This window comes from Engystomops pustulosus, chromosome 6 (genome assembly GCF_040894005.1).
Source record: "Engystomops pustulosus chromosome 6, aEngPut4.maternal, whole genome shotgun sequence".
NCBI lineage: Eukaryota > Metazoa > Chordata > Amphibia > Anura > Leptodactylidae > Engystomops > Engystomops pustulosus.
The window spans coordinates 30,564,801-30,589,690 of NC_092416.1; the positions used below are offsets into that span (position 1 = coordinate 30,564,801).

Sequence of the window (24,890 nt, forward strand, 5' to 3'; positions counted from 1 at the left end):
ACAGGTTAGGGGGATATTACACTGCTGTACATGACAGGTGAGAGGGATATTACACTGCTGTACATGACAGGTGAGAGGGATATTACACTGCTGTACATGGTTGGTGACTTACAGCAGCATTAAAATGGTAAGTAGTTTTCTACTGGTGATCACTTTACTGCAGTGCTGTACGTGAAGTGTTCCTTTACTGCTTTGCTGCATTTGGCAGATGAGAGGTGTAGTAGGTTAATAAGTTGTTTACTTCATTACTGGATATGGCAGGTAAGTGGATACTGCTTGTTATATCTGACAAATGAGCAGATTACTACAGTGATGTATATGTCAGGCATATTTATTATACTACTGCAACAGGTAAGTGTTTTTTGTTTTTTCATTTTATATCTGACAGGTAAGTGTTATATCTGACAGGTAAGTGTTAATTCTGACAGGTAAGTGGTTTACTTTGGTGCCATATTTGGTACTAAATGGTATTACTGCACTGTAGTGCTGTATCTGACAAGGGTTTATTTTCTAACAGTTACAAATATGACAGGTAAGTGCATTTTCTAACAGTGATACATCTGACAGGTAAGTCAGCTTTCTTCTTTTTTTGGTTTATAGGTAAAAAAAACCTGTCTGAGGCAGATTTATCATCTTTTTTTGCCACTTTTTGTTGTGTTTTTGCCACTTTTTTGTCTATAATTTATATTTGTACCATATTTGCGTCTATTTTTGAGACTTTTTTGACACTTTCCAAAAGTTTTAGCCAAAAATGGATTTTAGCCATTTACGCCTTATTTAACTTAGTAATCCAGATGTTTCCCCAAATTTATGACATGTGACTTTTTTAAAATGTCTCAAAAGTGCCTCGCTACAGAGCAGGTGCAGATAACAAAAAAAAAAAAAAACAATCAGACACATTTCATAAATCAATTTTATTCTTTTTTTTTGTTTTTTAGGTAAAAAATCTGCCTGTGTGTTGTGCTATGCACATGTTGTAGCATTTTTTATATGTAATTTTACTGCATATTTTCCACTTTTTTTTCCCATCCCTTTTGACTGAGGATTCTGCATGGAAACTGCACATTGATGCAAAATTTCACTCTCCCATAGACTTCGATGTGAAAAATTTTTTTTTTTGTAATTTTGTAACTTATTTTTCACATTTCACATTTTGTCTGAAGCATCAGAAACATGCAGCTGTTCTTGATGTTTTTTAATATATTTTTTTAATTGATTCTTTTAAACTGAAAAAAATTATCATAGCTTAACAATATAAACCATCATAAAATGGGGCTGTTCACATTAAACCCCTCCCCCTCCCCTGTCTGAACACATGTGTCGCTCAGCAGGGGGGAGGTCCCCAGTGACTTCAATCTCCATATAAGGCATTGACCTCGTTGGGAAACCACCAAATACAATGGCAACAGTCAATCACTATATTTTGCCGTGGTTGACTCCTCCCCCTGCTTTCAGGGGGAGGGGTCATTTACTCCAGTGATTTATCTGACTGGTAAACATTTCTTTATCTTGGGGTTTAATCTGACAGGTAGGTGGTTGTATACATTGTAACAGTATATCTGGGAGGTAGGTTGTTTATTGCAGTACTGTTTCTGCCATAAAAGAGTATTTCAACATTGCTGGAAGTAACTAGAACAGATGCAGTGTTTAATCTGACAGGTAAGTGGTTCCTTAACCCATCCCGACATTTGACATAACGGTGCGTAACGGGAGCAGGGACTTACTGCAACTGGATGTAGTATTACGTCAAGCTTCTGGCACCGACTGCAGAACGGAGCCGGCACCAGAAGCTGCTGGTGTCAGCTGTATATTACAGCTGACACCAACCTCTAACACCCCCAACACCCATCGCAATTTGTTAACCCCTTACGATCCATGGTTGGACCTCCCCACACCGCTTACCGGGGGGTTGGCAATCGTGCGCAATATCTTCCAGGTGCCTAATACATCTGTATTACACTGGGTTATAGGAATAAGTGCTTAAACAAATGATCAGGGCATCGCTTGTTCAAGCTAACCAACAAGAAGAAAAAGAAAAAAAGTTATAAAACATTTATGTTTTTTAAATAAAAATAATTAATTAAATAAAGTAAAAGTCCCCAAAACACCAACATTTTCTATACATAACTTATAAGGTACAAAAACCACAAAAGAACAAAAAACCATCACATATTTGGTATCGCCACATCCGTAACAACCTGAACAATAAATCAGAAACATTATTGGAACCAGCTCGGTGAACGCCGTTACAAAACCCCGGAAAAACTTGCCAAAAATTTAAATTTTTTCATAAAATCCCTTCACAAAATTGTTCGAAAAAGTGATCAAAAAAGTTATGTGCACCAAAACGCCAGCACTGAAAAGAACAACTCAACACTTAAAAAATAAGCCCTAAGTTCTGTTTACCAAAAAATGTTAAAGTTATATCTCTGAAAAGATGGCGATAAGAAAACAAGAGATTTTCTCTATAGTAGTTTTTCTTCAGTAAGATTGTAAAAAATATACAGGCGGTCCCCTACTTAAGAACACTCGACTTACAGACGACCCCTAGTTACAAACGGACCTCTGGATATTGGTAATTTATTGTACTTTAGTCCTAGGCTACATTGATCAGCTATAACAGTTATCACAGGTGTCTGTAATGAAGCTTTAGTGTTAATCCTGATTCTTATGACAATCCAACATTTTTAAGATCCAATTGTCACAGAGACCAAAAAAATTCTGGTTGGGGTTACAATGATAAAATATACAGTTCCGACTTACATACAAATTCAACTTAAGAACAAACCTACAGACCCTATCTTGTTTGTAACCCGGGGATTGCCTGTATATGAAAAACTATATAAATAAGGTAACACCGTAATGGTAGTGATCTATAGAATAAAGATAACATTTTATTTTTATGGTACAGTGAACGGCTCCCCCCAAAAAATAAAAAATCCGAATTGATTGATTTTTTTTTTCCTCCATACTTTGAAGAGTTAATAAAATCTCATGAATAAGATATAGACCTACTAAAAATGAAGTATTTGTAAAGTGCGTCTCATGTTGCAGAAAATAAGCCCTTTTATGTCCAAATTCCCAAAAAATAAAGATTGTATAGCCATTACAATGTGACCATGAATAATCTGCTCTGAATGGCGCAGCTTCCCTTCGATGCCCTGGCGTGTGCCCATACAGCGGGTTACCACCACATATAGGGGATTGGAATACCCGGGAGAGATCTCTACCAATTTTGCTGTTATGACTATGTTTTAAAAAAGTAGGACAATTTTTAAAAATTTTCAACAAATATTGTTTTTCATAAATAAATGCCAAACACATCACCAACATGAAGTGCAATGGGGGTCATTTACTAAGGGCCCGATTCGCGTTTTCCCGACGTGCTACCCGAATATTTCCGATTTGCGCCGATTGTACCTGAATTGCCCTGGGTTTTTGGCGCACGCGATCGGAATTTGGCGCATCGGCGCCGGCATGCACGCGACGGAAATCGGGGGGCGTGGCCGAACGAAAACCCGACGGATTCGGAAAAACCGCCGCATTTAAAAAAAAAATTGTGTCGCGAAAATTTCACTCACCTTCATCCTGGATAGGCCGGTGTATTTCGAGGCATTCCAGCGGACTTCAGCGCAGCAGCGCCACCTGGTGGAGGGCGGAGGAACTGCTTTGATGAATCCCGGCCGGACCCGAATCCAGTGCAGAGAACGCGCCGCTGGATCGCGAACGGACCGGGTAAGTAAATCTGCCCCAATGTGTCACTAGAACCAATCTTAAAATCACTTGGATACGTTAAGACGTTCCAAAGTTATATTGCTGATTGAGCAAGTCCTCACATGACCGAATAAAAACTTCTGTGCCAGAATGTGGCACCCATGTATTCAAATGGGCAATACGACTATCCATGTACATGGCCGTATTGTCCACCAAGCTGTATAAAAATATAGAGCATGTCGTATTTTCCACTGCATTTCCGTTCCGTATGGCCCATAAAGTCAATAGGAACATATAAAATATGGGCTAAATACATGCTGCATATGGCTGTGCATCGTATGCTGCGTTATATACGTGCAGTATCCAGAATCAGTGGGAGGAGCATTCTGTCAGCAGCCAATAGTCATCCATCATCTGCCAGCCAACTGTATTTTATTCGGTTATGGTACGGATAGAGTGCAATACGCTGCCATACTGTTGCAATACGTCCCGTATTTATGGCCAGAATACAGCCGTATATAGAGAACAGAAAACACCATACGGTCATGTGCATGAGGCCTTAGACTAAGCTAGTCCTTGCCTGCAGGTGATGGTCAGCTTCCCCGGGCTAGCCCCAGATCCGACAACTTCTCTCTCTGTGAACACGAAGACCAGATAGTTGGGAAAAAATCTAATGGATACTAGGGTCTGGTGTACTAAATTTGGCCCTCCCTCACTGAACAAGAGTGGCGAGTGAATACAAGAGAAAAGACAAACTGCACAGAATCTCTCACCACAATCAAAGAAAGAAGCTACTTAGTAACTACAGATATTCCTACAGAACAGAGCCAGGGATAAGCGGCAGATACAACAATACCTGGCAAGGACTGAATGACAAAACTAGCACTAACCCCTTACCGACACGTGACGTATAGTGTCACTATAAAGTGCAATTTAATACGCAAAAATGAAGCGCTGACACAGCTCTCTACATGGGAAAAAAGTAATGGATTTTTGATGATGGGGAGTGAAAAATAAAAACGCAAAAACAATACCTGGCAAGGACTGAATGACAAAACTAGCACTAACCCCTTACCGACGAGTGCCGTATACTGTCACTATGAAGTGCAATTTAATACGCAAAAATGAAGCGCTGACACAGCTCTCTACATGGGAAAAAAGTAATGGATTTTTGATGGTGGGGAGTGAAAAATAAAAACGCAAAAAACAAAAAAGAAGTTGGCCATTAAGGGGTTAAATGGAGCCCAACTAGTCCTGATAGGATAATACAAATGAACACAGCTGAGACTTCAAAAGACTAGTAGGTAACGCAAAAACACGAGCAACAAAAAGGCAGGTCAAAAGAATCAGGCCATATAGAACAATGGTAGAGAACCGCTGCTTCAAATACTGACTGTCTAGCCTGTTCATTCTTTCTATCAACCTGAGGTTTGCTCACTGCAGAGTGGGCTTTCAGTCAATACACTATATGATGAGCAGATCCTTACCCTGTTCAGATTTGAACTAGTGAGCAATTCCCACTGTTGTGTTGAAACGATTACTCATGGAGATTCTCTGCATTATCCTGTCCTCTCTTGCATTTGTCTCTCCAGGGAAACCAGCCTTCTTCAGGGAATTGAAGGAGTTTGTGATATTAAAGATACAATATCACAGACTTGGAACAGCCAATATCTATGGTTGATAGGGTCACCCCTTTGGCCTTTATTTGGACAACCTGCTGCCAGAGGGTTTAAGTCACTTTGGAATGGCACAAGATTTCTGCAATTCAAAGCTTAAGCTTAAAAATCTTACACATAAGGATATATTCACATAGGACTAAACAATGGCCTTGACATTTAGGAAATTGTGTATATGTTGTAATTATGATATACATATAGTGCTGACAGGTATGAAAGTGACAGGTAAGTGCTAATGGTGCCTGATGTATCAGACTGGTAAGTGCTTTTGTTACAGTGATGTGTCTCAAAGGTAAGGGTCAGACAGGTAAGTAGTTTAGTCTTGTGCTGTATCTGATAAGTTTCCCACAATGATGTGCGTTACAGGTAAGTACATTTAAGTGGTTTACTACAATGTTGCACCTGACAGGTAAGTGGTTTACTACAATTTTATATCTGACAGGTTAATAGTTTGATACAGAAATATTATTGAAAGGTAATTTTTTTCTATCTGACAGGTAGGTTTATTATAGTCTGACATCAAGTGGTTACTGCAGAGATCTATCTTAAAGAAAATCCACCATCAAAATCCATCATGATAAACCAGGAACATTTACCCCTCATTCATAGATCTAGGCTCCATGACTGTGATAATCTTCTGATATTTGTTATCCATGGCCTTATACTTTTTAAAAGCAACTTTTAAAATTATGCTTATGAGCCTCAGGGGCTCTGGGGTGTTTCCAGAGCCTCTCAGTGATATATTTTCACTTGCTGTTACAATGAGCAGGTGTCCCCTCCCCTGGCACTCCCTGCTGCTGCTAGATTACACAGGCAGAGGGAGGAGGGATAGAGCAGCGGAGGGGGGGACATGTTCTATTAATTGTAACAGTAAGTGAAAAGACATCGCTGAAAGGCTCTGGAAACACCCCCAGAGCCCCTCATACTCATTAGCATAATTTTAATAGTTGAATTTAGAAGAAAGGAGGCCATGAATAACACATATAAAAAGATTACCACAATCCCGGTGCCTGGATCTATGAGTAAGGTCCCTGGTTTATCGTGATGGATTTTGGTGGTAGGTTTCCTGGAATGAGCTTTATTTTATTTTACATTAATCTGACAGGTAAGTGGATTTTACAATAACGCTCTGATTTTTTTTTATTAGAGTGCCATATCTTACAGGTAAGTGGATTACTAAGGTAAGTTATTGACTGGTCAGTGGTAAAAAACAAGTCTGACAAAATCTCATGTGTCAGAGACCTCTATCATCTCATGTGTCACCATCTTGGATAATAAAGCCTCCATCATTTCCTGTTTTGGTAACTTCTAACTTCTTCTACCCCATGTACGGGAATTGTCTCATTGGCCAGCTCCTCCATAATTTCATGTTTCAGAGATGTCCATCCTCTTATGCTGATAACGTCTATAATCAGCCTTCATCAACTCATCACAGATTTAAGCACCCAATAGATAACCTCTATCACACCATGTGCACCCAAGTTACAGTATCTCACGCTCAGCGCCTTAACTATTACTTCTTTCAGGAACCTCCATCATCTCTTGTTCTAGAAATATTGCATCTTTTCTTTCCAGGAGCCTTCTAAGGCTTTAAAGTTTCCATAATTTCGTATAAACCTTGTCATTGCTTGTAGCAGATCCCACAGAGGCCTCGAGAAGAGGCCCACAGAGGCCCACGGGCCTCAATCATTTCATGTTTCAGATAGGTTCTTCATTTCATGTTTTGGAAACCTCTATCATCCCAGGTAGAGGATCTAACATCATCATGTGGACTTTAGGAACCTCTTTTATCTCATGAACCACAAACTGCATCATTTCATGTGCCATAAAATCTCTCTCCTCCCATATGCTACCTCCATAATTTGATGCTCTGGAAACCTCAATCATCTCACGAGCTGTAATACTCCCTAATCTCATTTAGTTTTGACATAATGAAGCTCAATAACCAGTCCATCTCCCGCCCTGATAATGAGTAGGTGCATAGGGAACAGGTATGTGATGGTGAAGGTGTGGACCCTTCACCGGGCTTCTTCTCTTCTGGAGGTTGGTTCCGTACTTCTCGATCCACGGATCACAAGAAGCAGCGTCTCGTCTTCCTCTTAGCATACGTTTACTGTCATTTAAATTCTCATCCAGCAGTCGATGACTCTCAGCCAGCTTCCATAGCGAACTTTCAGCATGAAGTAAATCCCAGGCTTCCAGAGAGGATCCAGTCCTTTGTCACGTAGCCATGTGATATCCAGCATGGAGCCGGATATTAAAAAGAGGATTGTCCATTAGCAGCTGGAGGTTGGAGAAGACACGAGCGTTACCTCTGAGCATTGTCATAATGAGCAGCGGCAGACACTTCCCAGACATGAACCGTCTCATCTTGTTCTCTGAATAACTCACGACTAATAACTTAAACGAGCGCATCGCGAAATGAAAACAGCGATTAAGATGCAGGTCACAGACAGGGGAGGCCTGGGGAATGCATCTCGGCAATTGTCCCGTTGACTCCGGTTATAGACGAGAGGGTGCAGGGGCCAACAACCATCGGTGTGACATCACACACAGGTCTACAGCTCCATGTGTGTAACCCTGGAACATAATAATCCAGCCATTCACGTGTAATTGCTCCTACCACAGGGGCTCGGTGGAGCTGGCGGCCTCCTAGGACATCACTGAGGGGAGAGACTGACATTTAATAATTAAAAAGAGAGATAACTTAATACAAACTTGGGTTGGGGGTCGCTTTCAAATCAGAGATGTCATCTTCGGAGACCTTGGATGGTGAAATGTTTTCAAGAACCCCTGTGAGGTGCTCCAAAATTTGACGTAATCAGTCAGTTCTCAGACAGGTTACATTCAACGTGCCATTTCTCGATTCTGTACCTCCAGGAGGGGGAGGCTGGAGGAGCCTGGTACAGTGACGGGGCCAAGTAGTAGGGGCATAAAAAAACTGAGGGGGCACCAGCTGGTGGGGCATGATAAACTGAGCGAGGACAGCTGGAAGGGAATGGTATATAGAGGTGGCTAGTAGTAGGGACATGGTAAACTGAGTGGGGGCATCTGGAAGGACATGGTAGACTGAGGGGCTGCTGGGAGGACCTGAGGTAATGGCGAGATGGGGTCATGGTAAAATATAGGAATATATAGGTAGCTCCCAACCATCCCAGATCGTGTGGGGAAGTCCCCGATTTATGGAATGGTGAGCAAAGGAGACATTTTGTGGCCCTGCTAAGAAATGTGGATTATTGTAGCAGAGAGTTCCTGGATCAGTAGTGGATTATAATACAGGCGGTTTGGGCAGTAGCCTGGGACCCAAGCCTTCTAGGGGGCCCTTGCCACCCAAACCACCCACCAAATTTTATACTGAGAAGGACCTTCATCCATGAAACCATACATATGTTCATGCTCTCATTACACATGAACATAAGAGCCATTTCAGGACCTTTGAAGGTCCTCTAATGGTCCTGAAACCACAGATGAAAGCAGGCATAAGGAATGCATCCTCCATTCCCCAAGAAGCTGATTCTAGTACCAGATGTAGGAAGTGATTCCAGATTTGTAGGGGCTATAATATTCATACAGCCCAGGGCCCATGGTGGTCTTAATCCACACAAGACCAAAAGAAGCAAAACCAAGGAGTGAGGTCTCGCTTCCCGGGACCTGTCAGAGGTCAATGGATGTGTTTGTTTCCACACAGTCTTTCCGGTGGGGTTCTTCCTCAGGCGGCTCTGAGCATCACATCACTCAGAGGACAATATTTCGGAATTGGAATTCAGCGCACCCCTCGAGCCAACAAGGTGCAGCCTGAAGTGGAGTCTATGTTTGTAAAGGCTTTGGATATGAAGTGTATTGAAATGCTAAACAGCCCTTTCCCATCCGGGCGCTTCTCATTAGGACGAGGCGCAGGGAGACGGCGCTATTTCATGACTGATTGTCGGATATTAAAGGGATTCGTGTTCTTTTATCTGTAAAAAACCTGAGAAGTTCTTTTCAGATGGCGTCTCCTCTGTCACTGAAGCTGAAATGAGATCCTTTATTAGCCAAAGGCAACGGGGCCGCTCGTCAGGTGTCATTGTGGGGGCGGGGGAAGGTTGTTCACCGAGCGACTGATCGTCCTTCTCAGACGCACTAATTGTCCTGATTACAGACGACCATCACTATACCATGTCCATGACACACTGTAACGAGCACTTCTGCTGTGTACGGACAGCTTTTCATTCCCAATGTCAACATTCAACGTTTCCTCTCGTTCCCAGCAAGCAGAGATACATTGACAACACCCCCCAAACTTTTACACAATGACGTCAATGATAAGAATTGCTCCAGAGATAGGGAGACGTATCAGTATTTGAAGGGTAACAGTGTTTTATAGTATTGAGGTGGGGGGGCATCATAGATTCTTTTTAAAAAGCAGGTGCAAAGTGCAAGACTTTCGGGAAATAATTGATATTGTTTGCGTAAGGAAAAGTTTTACAATTTTCGAATATACTTTTTGCATTAAATCCTTTCTAGATCTCTGCTTGCTGTACTGCTATAGGAAGCTTCTATGTTTTCTTCCAGTGTATAGAAATCTGCCCATGGTTATGTGATGGACATGCAGGAGCTTTTAGTATCACACGCCTCTGATTACTCTCTGTTACTCTCGTGCACCAGTGTGACATCACAAGACTAGGGATATAACAAGTTGTGCACCTGTGTGACATCACAAGACTAGGGATATAACAAGTTGTGCACCTGTGTGACATCACATGACCAGGGAAATAACAAGTTGTGCAACTGTGTGACATCACATGACAAGGGATATAACAAGTTGTGTACCTGTGTGACATCACATGACCAGGGATATAACAAGTTGTGCACCTGTGTGACATCACATGACCAGGGAAATAAGTTGTGCACCTGTGTGACATCACATGACCAGGGATATAACAAGTTGTGCACCTGTGTGACATCACATGACCAGGGATATAACGAGCCGTGCACCTGTGTGACATCACATGACCAGGGATATAATGAGCCATGCGTCTGTGTGACATCACATGACCAGGGATATAACAAGTTGTGCACCTGTGTGACATCACATGACCAGGGATATAACAAGTTGCGCACCTGTGTGACATCACATGATCAGGGATATACCAAGTTGTGCACCTGTGTGACATCACAAGACCATAGGCAAATTTCTATCCACTGGTAGTAAACATAGAAGCTTTCTATAGCAGAACAGCAAGCAGAGATCTAGAAAATACAGGATTGATACAGAAAGTATATTGGAAATTTGTATAACTTTTCCTTACACAAATCATATCAATTATTTGCTGAAAGTGGACAACCCCTTTAAAATACTTCTGCCTCATAGTCTTAGAGTGTACTGCACCGGATATAGGGGCAGATTTACTTACCCGGTCCATTCGCGATCCAGCGGTGCGTTCTCTGAACAGGATTCGGGTCCGGACGGGATTTATGAAGGTAGTTCCTCCGCCGTCCACCAGGTGGCGCTGCTGCGCTGAAAATCATCTGAACGCACCGGAATACACCGAGCTGGGCCAGGTGAAGGTAAGCGCTTCCCAAGCGACACATTTTCGGTTTTTAAATGCGGCGGTTTTTCCGAATCCGTCGGGTTTTCGCTCGGCCACGCCCCCCGATTTCCGTCGCGTGCATGCTAGCGCCAATGCGCCACAATCCGATCGCGTGTGCCAAAATCCCGGGGCAATTCAGGGACAATCGGCGCAAATCGGAAATATTCGGGTAACACGTCGGGAAAACGCGAATCGGGCCCTTAGTAAATGACCCCCCATGTGTGCCACCACCCTAGGGGTCTGGATTTCTCACCGATTTTTGTGACGAAAATCCACATATTAGTACAGAACATTTTTGTTAAATATCATATTGGAAGCCTCCTGTTAACCCCTTATACTTTTAGCAATTTTTTGCATTATTTTGTTCCTCTTCTTTAAAAATCCCTAACTTTTTTTTTATTTTTCCATGTACGGAGCTTTAGAAGGGCTTGTTTTCTACATAACAAATAAAACCTTCCTACTGATGGTATTTAAGTTTCCATTCCGTATACTGGGAAGCAGGAATATAATTCCAAATACAGTGAACTTGACGAAAAAAACGATTTTGCGCTATTTTCTTGTTGGGCCTGTTTGGACGGCTTTCACTATGTGCCCCAAATGACACCTCCCATTTATTCATTGGTGCGATTATGGGGATACCAAATTTATACAGGTTTTCTAAAAAAAAAAAAAAAAATGAAAACCTTTTGTACAAAAAAAATTCTTCATTTTGCCATATTCTGAACATTCTCATACTTTGGCGCACGGTGCTGTGTAAGGCGTCATTTTTGGTGGGATGTGATGACGTTTATATTGTTACCAATTGTGGGACCGTACAACCTTTTGATCGCTTTTTATTAATATTTTCATTCTTTTCAAAAAAGTGGCAACTTGGACATTTGGGCGCGATTTTCCGCACCAGGAATAACCTTTTTTTTATATACTGATAAATCAGGACTTTTGGGATGCGGCGATATCCAACATGTTTAGAATTTTTAGTTTCAACAAGATTTTATTGAATGCAAAGCATAATAGTGACTTACGATAGGGCATGGCATAACATATGTATGTTTATAATTTGTACTGTTCATTTATTTTTTATATCAGTTCCAGGAAAGGGGGAGGGCGATTTGAACTTTCAGGTTTTTTCCAAAACATTTCTTACTTTTTTTTTTTTTTACTACAGTATTATACTATTCTGTTCTATACTATACTATAGTATTTCACTATATGGGCTTTTTGTTGTGATCTTTTACAATGTGCCGCTGCTGCACCACTAATTCATCTTTGAACTGTGCCTGCAGGCAGATGTTAGTAAGTGATTTATCACTGATTTGAGCCTAAAAAGACACAAAAAAAATGTACAAACAGACTCCAGTCCCAGGGGGGATATGTTTTGTATGGGCGGGGCAAAAAATTGCTCCAAATTTCATAAAAAAAGAGTGCAAACCCCCCCCCCCACACACACACACACACACAATTTATCTAAAATAAATCAGCCCATAGATAAATGATGGAGCAAAAGTGCTTAAAAAAGAAGAAAAAATAAGGCTAAAGATACCACCCCCCTATAATGTACAGGAGTGTTATATATAGTGTTATTATGTACAGTTATGTTACCAAGGATTATGCTGTATATGGGTTATATTATATTGTATTATATAATGCACAGTGATATATAAAGTAAATGGTGTAATATGTAGCATATTGGTTATAATGCACAGTAATATATAAGGTTTATGGTGTGTTATATAGTATATGGGTTATAATGCACAGTAATATATAAGGTATATGGTGTGTTATATAGTATATGGGTTATAATACACAGTAATATATAAGGTATATGGTGTGTTATATAGTATATGGGTTATAATGCACAGTAATATATAAGGTTTATGGTGTATTATATAGTATATGGTTATAATGCACAGTAATATATAAGGTATATGGTGTATTATATAGTATATGGGTTATAATGGACAGTAGTATATAAGGATTATGGTGTATTATATAGTATATGGGTTATAATGCACAGTAGTATATAAGGATTATGGTGTATTATATAGTATATGGGTTATAATGCACAGTAATATATAAGGTTTATGGTGTATTATATAGTATATGGTTATAATGCACAGTAATATATAAGGTATATGGTGTATTATATAGTATATGGGTTATAATGCACAGTAGTATATAAGGATTATGGTGTATTATATAGTATATGGGTTATAATGCACAGTAGTATATAAGGATTATGGTGTATTATATAGTATATGGGTTATAATGCACAGTAATATATAAGGTATATGGTGTATTATATAGTACATGGTTATAATGCACAGTAATATATAAGGTATAAGGTGTATTATATAGTATATGGGTTATAATGCACAGTAATATATAAGGTATATGGTGTATTATATAGTATATGGGTTATAATGCACAGTAATATATAAGGTATATGGTGTGTTATATAGTATATGGGTTATAATGCACAGTAATATATAAGGTATATGGTGTATTATATAGTATATGGGTTATAATTAGAGATGAGCGAACATGCTCGTCCGAGCTTGATGCTCGGTCGAGCATTAGGGTACTCGAAACTGCTCGTTGCTCGGACGAATACTTCGCCCGCTCGAGAAAATGGCAGCTCCCCCCTTAGGGCTACAATAACGTTCTACTTTTTTTATTTTAATTTGTATCTAGTACCATTTTGTGAGGAATTAGCAGGGGGACTTGCTACCGTTGTGTTTAGCTCTTAGTGGCACACATATCCATAGCAAAGACCGAAGTGGGAAAATTTAGTAGGGGTTGGATTTCAATTAGGCACTAACTCAGTGTCATCTCATCTGGCATAGTAGTGTGCTTTGATACTTGGCTAGAAAATAGCCATAGGAGAATACAAAGAGCTTACTTACGCCTACAGTAGCGTTCTATATATTTGATTTCTGGTTGATCTGCTGGTGGCTGTACTTTCTGCAGTGCATGTACTAGCCAATTCTGAGCAATTTGTAGTGAGACTTGCGACCGCTGTGTTCTGCGCTTAGTGACGCACATATCCATAGCAAAGACCGAAGTGGGAAAATTTAGTAGGGGTTGGATTTCAATTAGGCACTAACTCAGTGTCATCTCATCTGGCATAGTAGTGTGCTTTGATACTTGGCTAGAAAATAGCCATAGGAGAATCCAAACAGCTTACTTACGCCTACAGTAGCGTTCTATATATTTGATTTCTGGTTGATCTGCTGGTGGCTGTACTTTCTGCAGTGCATGTACTAGCCAATTCTGAGCAATTTGTAGTGAGACTTGCGACCGCTGTGTTCTGCGCTTAGTGACGCACATATCCATAGCAAAGAACGAAGTGGGAAAATTTAGTAGGGGTTGGATTTCAATTAGGCACTAACTCAGTGTCATCTCATCTGGCATAGTAGTGTGCTTTGATACTTGGCTAGAAAATAGCCATAGGAGAATACAAACAGCTTACTTACGCCTACAGTAGCGTTCTATATATTTGATTTCTGGTTGATCTGCTGGTGGCTGTACTTTCTGCAGTGCATGTACTAGCCAATTCTGAGCAATTTGTAGTGAGACTTGCGACCGCTGTGTTCTGCGCTTAGTGACGCACATATCCATAGCAAAGACCGAAGTGGGAAAATTTAGTAGGGGTTGGATTTCAATTAGGCACTAACTCAGTGTCATCTCATCTGGCATAGTAGTGTGCTTTGATACTTGGCTAGAAAATAGCCATAGGAGAATCCAAACAGCTTACTTACGCCTACAGTAGCGTTCTATATATTTGATTTCTGGTTGATCTGCTGGTGGCTGTACTTTCTGCAGTGCATGTACTAGCCAATTCTGAGCAATTTGTAGTGAGACTTGCGACCGCTGTGTTCTGCGCTTAGTGACGCACATATCCATAGCAAAGAACGAAGTGGGAAAATTTAGTAGGGGTTGGATTTCAATTAGGCACTAACTCAGTGTCATCTCATCTGGCATAGTAGTGTGCTTTGATACTTGGCTAGAAAATAGCCATAGGAGAATACAAACAGCTTACTTACGCCTACAGTAGCGTTCTATATATTTGATTTCTGGTTGATCTGCTGGTGGCTGTACTTTCTGCAGTGCATGTACTAGCCAATTCTGAGCAATTTGTAGTGAGACTTGCGACCGCTGTGTTCTGCGCTTAGTGACGCACATATCCATAGCAAAGACCGAAGTGGGAAAATTTAGTAGGGGTTGGATTTCAATTAGGCACTAACTCAGTGTCATCTCATCTGGCATAGTAGTGTGCTTTGATACTTGGCTAGAAAATAGCCATAGCAATAGGATAGCATTGTTTGGTTTTAAAAACTCAAAAAAAAACAAAAAACACAAAAAAAAACAAAAAACACAAAAAAAAACAAAAAAAAGTTAAAAAAAAAATAAAGTTATAACTCTCATTTTAAAAATGTTTAACCCGAGGGCTAGGGGTAGAGGACGAGGGCGGGGACGTGGGCGTCCAACTACTGCAGGGGTCAGAGGCCGTGGTCCTGGGCGGGGTGAGACACCACCTGCTGATGAGGGAGCAGGGGAACGCCGCAGAGCTACACTCCCTAGGTTCATGTCTGAAGTTACTGGGACTCGTGGTAGAGCACTGTTGAGGCCAGAACAGTGCGAACAGGTGATGTCGTGGATTGCTGACAATGCTTCGAGCAATTTGTCCACCACCAGTCAGTCTTCCACGCAGTCCACCCATGTCACCGAAATCGCCACTCCTCCAGCTCCTGCACCTCAGCCTCCTCCCCCCCAGTCTGCCCCCTCCCAGGAAAATTTGGCATTTGAACCGGCATACTCTGAGGAACTGTTTTCTGGACCCTTCCCACAGTCACAAACCACTTGTCCGGTTGCTGCTGAGCAATTTTCCGATGCCCAGGTTTTCCACCAGTCACAGTCTGTGGGTGATGATGACCTTCTTGACGTAGTGGAAGTGTGTAAAGAGGTGTCCGACGATGAGGAGACACGGTTGTCAGACAGTGGGGAAGTTGTTGTCAGGGCAGGAAGTCCGAGGGGGGAGCAGACTGAGGGATCGGAGGATGATGAGGTGACAGACCCAAGCTGGGTTGAGAGGCCGGGTGAACACAGTGCTTCTGAGACGGAGGAGAGTCCTCGACCAGAACAGGTTGGAAGAGGCAGTGGTGGGGCCAGACGGAGAGGCAGGGCCAGAGCTGGTGCATCAGCGCCAAATGTGTCAACTAGTGAAGCTCCCGTGGCGAGGGCTCTTGCGGCGAGGGCTAGATCTTCAGAAGTGTGGAGGTTCTTTAAGGAAACACCGGATGACCGACGGACTGTGGTGTGCAACATTTGCCAAACCAGGCTCAGCAGGGGTTCCACCACTACTAGCTTAACTACCACCAGCATGCGCAGGCATATGAATGCTAAACACCCCACTCAGTGGCAACAAGCCCGTTCACCTCCGGCCGTGCACACCACTGCTCCTTCCCCTGTGTCAGCTGATAGTCAGCCCCCTGCCCAGGACCCTGCCACAAAAACCCCATCGTCGCCTCCACGATCCTCCACAGCATCCACCAGTGTTCAGCTCTCCATACCCCAGACGCTGGAGCGGAAACGCAAATATAGTGCAACCCACCCGCACGCCCAAGCCCTTAATGTGCACATCTCCAGATTGCTTAGCCTGGAGATGCTGCCCTATAGGCTAGTAGAGACCGAGGCCTTTCGCAACCTCATGGCGGCGGCCGCCCCTCGGTATTCGGTCCCCAGCCGCCACTACTTTTCCCGATGTGCCGTCCCAGCCCTGCACCAGCACGTGTCAGACAACATCATCCGTGCCCTGACCAACGCCGTTTCTGACAAGGTCCACCTGACCACGGACACGTGGACGAGTGCTGCCGGGCAGGGCCACTATATATCGCTGACGGCACATTGGGTTAACTTGGTGGAGGCTGGGACCGAGTCTGACCCTGGGGCTGCTCATATACTGCCGACGCCGAGGATTGCGGGGCCTACCTCGGTCCAGGTGTTTCAGGCCTACTATGCCTCCTCCTCCTCCCACCCCTCCTCCACCTCCTCCTCCGAACTACCATCCGTGGGCACGGCGCCATCAGTCGGTAGCTCTAGGCACAGCAGCAGTGCCGTCGCTAAGCGACAGCAGGCGGTGCTCAAACTGCTGAGCCTAGGCGACAAAAGGCACACCGCCCAAGAGCTATTACAGGGCATCACGGCGCAGACTGATCTGTGGCTGGCACCGCTGAACCTCAAGCCGGGAATGGTTGTGTGTGACAACGGCCGTAACCTGGTGGCGGCTCTGCAACTCGGCAGACTGACACATGTGCCATGCCTGGCCCATGTGTTAAATCTGATAGTTCAGCGTTTCCTCAAGACATACCCCAATCTGTCTGATTTGCTCACGAAGGTGCGCCGCATCTGTGCGCATTTCAGGAAGTCCAGCCCAGATGCTGCCACTCTCAGGGCAGCGCAGCGCCGCCTCCAACTGCCCGCTCACCGACTGTTGTGCGACGTGCCCACGAGGTGGAATTCAACACTGACCATGTTATCCAGAGTTTACCAGCAGCGCAGAGCGATTGTAGACTGCCAGATGTCAACTTCCACCAGAACTGGTAGTCAGGTCAGTCAGCTTCCTCAAGTCTACAATGAGGAGTGGACGTGGATGTCTGATATCTGTCAGGTGCTGAGTAACTTTGAGGAGTCAACACAGATGGTCAGTGGCGATGCCGCCATCATCAGCCTCACCATCCCGCTGCTTGGCCTGTTGAAAAACTCTCTGGTCAGCATGAAGTCGGAAGCTTTGCGCTCGTCACAAGAGACAGGGGAAGAATATTCCCTTGTTGATAGCCAAAGCACCCTCAGGTCTGTTTCTCAGCACATATCGGAGGAGGTGGAGGTGGAGGAGGATGAGGAGGAAGAGGAGGAGAATGTTGGCGAGACACAAGAGGGGACCATTGTTGAGTCCTTCACTGTTCAGCGTGTATGGGCAGAAGAAGAGGAGTTGGAGGAGGAGGAAATGGACAGTCAGGCCAGTGAGGGGAGTGAATTCTTACGCGTTGGTACTCTGGCGCATATGGCAGATTTCATGCTAGGCTGCCTATCCCGTGACCCTCGCGTTCAAAGAATTTATTCCAGCACCGATTACTGGGTGTTCACTCTCCTGGACCCACGGTACAAGCAAAATCTTTCCACTCTCATCCCTGCAGAGGAAAGGAGTGTGAGAATGCATGAATACCAGCAGGCCCTGGTGCACAAGCTGAAACAGTATTTCCCTTCTGACAGCGCTAGCGGCAGAGTGCGTAGTTCTGCGGGACAAGTAGCGAGGGAGAGTAGGCGAGCAGGCAGCTTGTCCAGCACTGGCAAGGGTACGCTTTACAAGGCTTTTGCCAGCTTTATGTCACCCCAGCAAGACACTGTCACCTGTCCCCAGTCTCGGCAGAGTAGGGCTGATCTTTACAGAAAGATGGTGAGGGAGTACGTAGCTGACCATACCATCGTCCTAAATGATCACACAGCTCCCTACAACTACTGGGTTTCAAAGCTGGACATGTGGCACGAACTGGCGCTGTACGCCTTGGAGGTTCTTGCCTGCCCTGCCGCTAGCGTCTTGTCCGAGCGGGTTTTCAGTGCAGCTGGTGGCATCATCACCGATAAGCGTACACGCCTGTCGACTGACAGCGCTGACAGGCTGACGCTTATTAAGATGAATAAAGGCTGGATTTCTCAGAATTTCCAATCTCCACCAGGTGAAGGAAGCTCAACCTGAATAATTGATCCACTCCTCCTCCTCCTCATTTTCCTCCTTCTCCTCCTCTTTGTACAGTAAAGCAGAGGAAAATGGCTATTTTTTGACAGGGCCCACTGGCTCTTGCTATAGTACTTCATGCATTTAATTTTTCTGGAGGGCCACCTACCCGGTCCTCTGTTTGAAACAATTTTTGTGAGTGCCACATACAGGCACTCAATCTATTCCATTTTTCTGGAGGGCCACCTACCCGGTCCTCTGTTTTAAAAAATTTTTGGGACTGCCACATAGAGGCACTCAATCTATTCCATTTTACTGGAGGGCCACCTACCTGCTCCTCTGGTTTGAAAAATGTTTGGGACTGCCACATACAGGCACTCAATCTATTCCATTTTACTGGAGGGCCACCTACCTGCTCCTCTGGTTTGAAAAATGTTTGGGACTGCCACATACAGGCACTCAATCTATTCCATTTTACTGCAGGGCCACCTACCTGCTCCTCTGGTTTGAAACATTTTTGGGACTGCCACATACAGGCACTCAATCTATTCCATTTTACTGGAGGGCCACCTACCTGCTCCTCTGGTTTGAAAAATGTTTGGGACTGCCACATACAGGCACTCAATCTATTCCATTTTACTGGAGGGCCACCTACCTGCTCCTCTGGTTTGAAAAATTTTTGGGACTGCCACATACAGGCACTCAATCTATTCCATTTTACTGCAGGGCCACCTACCTGCTCCTCTGGTTTGAAACATTTTTGGGACTGCCACATACAGGCACTCAATCTATTCCATTTTACTGGAGGGCCACCTACCTGCTCCTCTGGTTTGAAAAATGTTTGGGACTGCCACATACAGGCACTATCCAAATTAAATTGTCTCCATAGCAGCCTCCACACGTTGTCTCCATTGCTACCTCCAAAAGTCGTCCATATAGCTGCCTCCATACATCGTCCCTTTATCAAACGAGGTGTGTCAGGCAGAAATTTGGGTTGTTTTCATGGATTCCACATCAAAGTTGTTAACTTTGTCGCCACCCTGCTGTGTTATCCACAAAATATACTGGCAAACTTTTACCATTTAGGGATATTATTTCAGCGCTTCTTGCGCATCTGTTTACATTCCCCTCACCCGGCATATCCTAAACTTATAAGAACGCTACTACACTTGATCTTATACAAAAGGTTCTTAGAAGTGCTGTTTGGGGAGTAGCCTAGAGACAGGGGCTTGGATTGGCGAAAGCTCGCCTGGCAGCGGAGCGCCAGCTCCATGCGCATCATGCGCTTCTTGCGCATCTGTTTACATTCCCCTCACCCGCCATATCCCAAACTTATAAGAACGCTACTACACTTAACTTGGTGCAGGCTGGGACCGAGTCTGACCCTGGGGCTGGTCATATACTGCCGACGCAGAGAATTGCGGGGCCTACCTCGGTCCAGGTCTCAAAGGCCTACTATACCTCCTCCCACCCCTCCTCCACCTCCTCCTCCTCCGAATTACCATCCGTGGGCATGGCGCCATCAGTCGGTAGCTCTAGGCACAGCAGCAGTGCCGTCGCTAAGCGACAGCAGGCGGTGCTGAAACTGCTGAGCCTAGGCGATAAAAGGCACACCGCCCAAGAGCTATTACAGGGCATTCCACATCAAAGTTGTTAACTTTGTCGCCACCCTGCTGTGTAATCCACAAAATATACTTGCAAACTTTTACCATTTAGGGATATTATTTCAGCGCTTCTTGCGCATCTGTTTACATTCCCCTCACCCGCCATATCCTAAACTTATAAGAACGCTACTACACTTGATCTTATACAAAAGGTTCTTAGAAGTGCTGTTTGGGGAGTAGCCTAGAGACAGGGGCTTGGATTGGGGAAAGCTCGCCTGGCTGCAGAGCGCCAGCTCCATCCCAAGATCCAACTAACATAGTTTTAACTGCAGCACCTTTAATCTACTACTAGTTCACTGCCTCCATAATAATAATAATAATAATCTTTATTTATATAGCGTCATCATATTCTGTAGCGCTTTACAAATCATAGGAAACAAATACAAATGTAATGTAACAGAGCACAACATTTGTATGGAACAACAGGAGTGAGGTCCCTGCTCGCCAGAGCTTACGGTTTATGAAGATGATGGGGTAACACGAGGTAAAAGAATATTTAATGGTCAAGCCATTCTTCTTAGGGAATAGAAAAAAATATAATAAATGGAATTGCTGTCGCTTGAACCACTCAGCCGTCATCTTATATACCAGGTCCAGGGTGAATGGGACTGCAGAGAAGTCTGGTGCCTGTTGGTTGCTGGATAACAGATGGGAGGACGACACAGGACGGGTTAGTAGAAGAGTTAAAACTTCATGCAGTTAATGAGTGTTATAGGCTTGCCTAAAGAAATGGGTTTTAAGAGCACGTTTGAAACTTTGGAGGTTAGGTATTAGTCTGATAGTCCGGGGCAGAGCATTCCATAGAATTGGTGCAGCTCTAGAGAAGTCTTGGAGACGCGAGTGGGAGGTCCGCACTAGGGTAGAGGTTAATCTAAGATCACTGGCGGATCTAAGAGCACGGGTTGGGCGATAGACTGAGATAAGAGAGGAGAGGTAGGGGGGTGCAGCATTATACAGAGCTTTATGGATGAGGGTTATTATTATTTTAAACTGTATTCGAAAGGAGACTGGCAGCCAGTGCAGCGACTGGCATGAACTGTAAGCATACATGGTCTCCTTATCAAACGAGCTGTGTCAGGCAGAATTCTGGGTTGTTTTCATGGCTTCCATGTTAACTTTGTCGCCACCCTGCTGTGTAATCCACAAAATATACTGGCAAACTTTTATCATGTACCGATATTATTTGAGCGCTTCTTGCTCACCTCCTTTGGTTCCTCTCTGACACCCATTGGTTTGAAGCCTGAGTCCATTTAGGGTATGTCGCCATGCCACTCTCTAGCCTGCTGCCGCTGCCTCTGCATGCCGTCCCCTATAGTGTCAGGGTCAATTATTGCATGTTTTAGATGCTATCTAGCCTCATTCAGTCACTCTGTCATGGCCATGCTGTTGCCCATAATTTTGGCATAATGGTGCGATTAGGCAGCCTCAGAGGCATCCATGCATGCTGCCCCTGCTGTTTCCTGTCCATTTCCGTGGTGTTTCCATCCTTTTCTGAGGTTCCCAGGTGTTTGGCCAAGCTTCCCTGTGCAGAGCCTTGGTCCCCTTGAAAAATGCTCGAGTCTCCCATTGACTTCAATGGGGTTCGTTATTCGAGACGAGCACTCGAGCATCGGGAAAAGTTCGTCTCGAATAACGAGCACCCGAGCATTTTAGTGTTCGCTCATCTCTAGTTATAATGCACAGTAATATATAAGGTATATGGTGTGTTATATAGTATATGGTTATAATGCACAGTAATATATAAGGTATATGGTGTGTTATATAGTATATGGGTTATAATGCACAGTAATATATAAGGATTATGGTGTATTATATAGTATATGGTTATAATGTACAGTAATATATAAGGTATATGGTGTATTATATAGTATATGGTTATAATGCACAGTAATATATAAGGTTTATGGTGTGTTATATAGTATATGGGTTATAATGTACAGTAATATATAAGGTATATGGTGTGTTATATAGTATATGGTTATAATGCACAGTAATATATAAGGTATATGGTGTGTTATATAGTATATGGTTATAATGCACAGTAATATATAAGGATTATGGTGTATTATATAGTATATGGGTTATAATGCACAGTAATATATAAGGTATAAGGTGTATTATATAGTATATGGTTATAATGCACAGTAATATATAAGGTATATGGTGTATTATATAGTATATGGTTATAATGCACAGTAATATATAAGGTATATGGTGTGTTATATAGTATATGGTTATAATGCACAGTAATATATAAGGTATATGATGTATTATATAGTATATGGTTATAATGCACAGTAATATATAAGGTATATGGTGTATTATATAGTATATGGGTTATAATGCACAGTAATATATAAGGTATATGGTGTATTATATAGTATATGGTTATAATGTACAGTAATATATAAGGTTTATGGTGTGTTATATACTATATGGTTATAATGCACAGTAATATATAAGGTTTATGGTGTATTATATAGTATATGGGTTATAATGCACAGTAATATATAAGGTATATGGTGTATTATATAGTATATGGGTTATAATGCACAGTAATATATAAGGTATATGGTGTGTTATATAGTATATGGTTATAATGCACAGTAATATATAAGGTATATGGTGTGTTATATAGTATATGGGTTATAATGCACAGTAATATATAAGGTATATGGTGTATTATATAGTATATGGGTTATAATGCACAGTAATATATAAGGTATATGGTGTGTTATATAGTATATGGGTTATAATGCACAGTAATATATAAGGATTATGGTGTATTATATAGTATATGGTTATAATGTACAGTAATATATAAGGTATATGGTGTATTATATAGTATATGGGTTATAATGCACTGTAATATATAAGGTATATGGTGTATTATATAGTATATGGGTTATAATGCACAGTAATATATAAGGTTTATGGTGTGTTATATAGTATATGGTTATTATGCACAGTAATATATAAGGTATATGGTGTATTATATAGTATATGGGTTATAATGTACAGTAATATATAAGGTATATGGTGTGTTATATAGTATATGGGTTATAATGCACAGTAATATATAAGGTTTATGGTGTGTTATATAGTATATGGGTTATAATGCACAGTAATATATAAGGTATATGGTGTATTATATAGTATATGGGTTATAATGCACAGTAATATATAAGGTTTATGGTGTATTATATAGTATATGGTTATAATGCACAGTAATATATAAGGTATATGGTGTATTATATAGTATATGGGTTATAATGCACAGTAATATATAAGGTATAAGGTGTATTATATAGTATATGGGTTATAATGCACAGTAATATATAAGGTATATGGTGTATTATATAGTATATGGGTTATAATGTACAGTAATATATAAGGTATATGGTGTATTATATAGTATATGGGTTATAATGCACAGTAATATATAAGGTATATGGTGTATTATATAGTATATGGGTTATAATGCTCAGTAATATATAAGGTATAAGGTGTATTATATAGTATATGGGTTATAATGCACAGTAATATATAAGGTATATGGTGTATTATATAGTATATGGGTTATAATGTACAGTAATATATAAGGTATATGGTGTATTATATAGTATATGGGTTATAATGCACAGTAATATATAAGGTATATGGTGTATTATATAGTATATGGGTTATAATGTACAGTAATATATAAGGTATATGGTGTGTTATATAGTATATGGTTATAATGCACAGTAATATATAAGGTATATGGTGTGTTATATAGTATATGGGTTATAATGCACAGTAATATATAAGGTATATGGTGTGTTATATAGTATATGGTTATAATGCACAGTAATATATAAGGTATATGGTGTATTATATAGTATATGGGTTATAATGCACAGTAATATATAAGGTATATGGTGTATTATATAGTATATGGGTTATAATGCACAGTAATATATAAGGTTTATGGTGTGTTATATAGTATATGGTTATAATGCACAGTAATATATAAGGATTATGGTGTATTATATAGTATATGGGTTATAATGCACAGTAATATATAAGGTATATGGTGTGTTATATAGTATATGGTTATAATGCACAGTAATATATAAGGTATATGGTGTATTATATAGCATATGGTTATAATGCACAGTAATATATAAGGTATATGGTGTATTATATAGTATATGGGTTATAATGCACAGTAATATATAAGGTATATGGTGTATTATATAGCATATGGTTATAATGCACAGTAATATATAAGGTATATGGTGTGTTATATAGTATATGGTTATAATGCACAGTAATATATAAGGTTTATGGTGTATTATATAGTATATGGTTATAATGTACAGTAATATATAAGGTATATGGTGTATTATATAGTATATGGGTTATAATGCACAGTAGTATATAAGGATTATGGTGTATTATATAGTATATGGTTATAATGTACAGTAATATATAAGGTTTATGGTGTATTATATAGTATATGGTTATAATGTACAGTAATATATAAGGTTTA

General features: G+C 41.6%; 1 long non-coding RNA gene across 1 annotated transcript in view; it reads left to right on the forward strand.

Moving 5' to 3' along the window:
- Nucleotides 1-204: 204 nt before the first annotated feature.
- Nucleotides 205-24,890, forward strand: part of LOC140134803 (uncharacterized) — a 30,474-nt gene continuing 5,788 nt past the window's right edge. The window contains exon 1 of the long non-coding RNA XR_011856406.1: nt 205-261. This is a non-coding gene — a long non-coding RNA (uncharacterized lncRNA). The remainder of the gene's footprint in view (nt 262-24,890) is intronic.